The sequence below is a fragment of the Chinchilla lanigera genome, unplaced genomic scaffold (assembly GCF_000276665.1).
Source record: "Chinchilla lanigera isolate Chin_1 unplaced genomic scaffold, ChiLan1.0 scaffold00077, whole genome shotgun sequence".
Classification (NCBI taxonomy): domain Eukaryota; kingdom Metazoa; phylum Chordata; class Mammalia; order Rodentia; family Chinchillidae; genus Chinchilla; species Chinchilla lanigera.
This window is the reverse complement of record NW_004955478.1, coordinates 7,094,368-7,096,115: the sequence shown is the minus strand read 5'-3', so window position 1 is coordinate 7,096,115 and position 1,748 is coordinate 7,094,368.

The following is a 1,748-nucleotide window of genomic DNA, read 5'->3' as shown; positions in this document are numbered from 1 at the left end:
GGGCGGGCCGCGGGGAGCGCGCGTCCCGGGTCCCCAGGACGCTGTCTCTTGGCCGCCGTTTCGGACGGGAGCCGGCGCAGCGACCCCGGGCGAGCCGGGCCGGCTGGGGGAAAGGGCGTGCGAAGTAGGGTCTCCCCGCGGAGGGGGTGCCCCAGGGGCCGCGCGAGGCGAGGCGGGCGGAGACGCGCAGCCCCGGCCCTTCTGCCCTGGGACACCTGCGCCAAGACCCGTCCCCCAGACCCGCACACAACTCGGGCGTGAGACGAGATGACAGGGGATGCCCGAGGGAGTGAGGAAATCAGGCGTTCTGGGCAGGATAACGCTTTTGTTCTGCTTTTATCTGGATGTCCTGTTCGCTTCACTACCTTGGGGGAAAAGTTTGCACACCTCCCAGCGCAATTTCCTTTGGGCTATTTTCCCACATGCAAACGGAATGACTGCAGCGGCATTTAACCCAAATATCAGACCGTCTCCCCCACGACAACAGATGGCCGAGTCAGCGGGGGAGCAGTTGTGAGGTCAACAGTTGACAGGCAGGCGCGGCTCCCCACCAGCACTTTCTCCGGCGGTGTGGGGTACACCCGCTCACCCCAGCGCGCTCCAAGGGCTTTGCAAGAACACGAGCCCTGGCCAGCTGTTGTTGCTGGGCGAACGCTGATTTTAAAGGAGATTATCAAGTTGGCAACATGACCACTTAATTTTTTTAAAATTATTTTATTTTATTTTTTTCCCGGTACCGGGAATCGAACTCACGACCTCATGGTTGCCAGGCAGGCACTGTGACACTGAGCTAAATCCCCAGCCCCAACATAAGCACTTTAAATAGTTGCCAGAGGTGCAAAAAAGCTCGCGACCAAGCTCTTTATTTTTTTGTCTTTTTGAAAAAAGACAGGGTCTCGCTGTGCAGCTCAGGCTGGCGTTTGAGCTCACTTTGTAGCCCAGGCTGGCCTCGAACTCGCAACGATCCTTCTGCCTCAGCCTCCCGAGTGCCGGGATTACAAGCGTGCCCCACCACGCCCGGCCTTGCGACCAAGCTCTTAATGCAAGGGAGAAATAAAAACCCTGCCCGAGCTCTTGCGCCTGCCCGGAGGGCGGCGGGCCGTGTACTCCGAGCGGTCATATTGTGTAACGGGACGTGGAAAGCTGCCCGGTTTCCAAGCTGGCTGCAGTTGGCTCCCTAACCTGCCTGCAGAGTTGGGAAAAATCATGAATGGTGCTGGAAATGTGTCTTCGCGCCTTATCATTGAGGAGTTTCTCTCCGTGCGTGCGCTTACACTCACTTACCCCGGGGCCTCCGCCTCCCGGGCAGTTAAAAACCCTTCCAAGTTGTGGTTTAGCAGTGAGTGGTGTCCAAGAAGCCAGATAAAAATCCACTCACAAATGCTCCATTCTGCAGAGACCAAGATGACAGTGTAAACACGGATGGGAAAACCAAATAGTTCCGTTGTCAGGGGCGCAGAAACAATCTGGAGAACCTGAAACCCGAGACTTTCCCTCCCCGGGGCTGCTCTCGGTGCTCTCCCAACACGCTGTGGATAGCACGAAGGCGATGTTCATATATACAGCCGTGTATGTGTTTACGCAGACCCACGTAAACATATGTGCGTTAAACCAAGGGCAAGGAGCGTGTTATTTAACCGAGGTCATCAGAAGTTCGAGCTCTGGAACACGCAGCGGGCTGCGACCGGCGAAGCTGGACGCGAGCAGGACCCCGCACGGGACGATCCTCCGCGCTCCCCCGGCCTCCG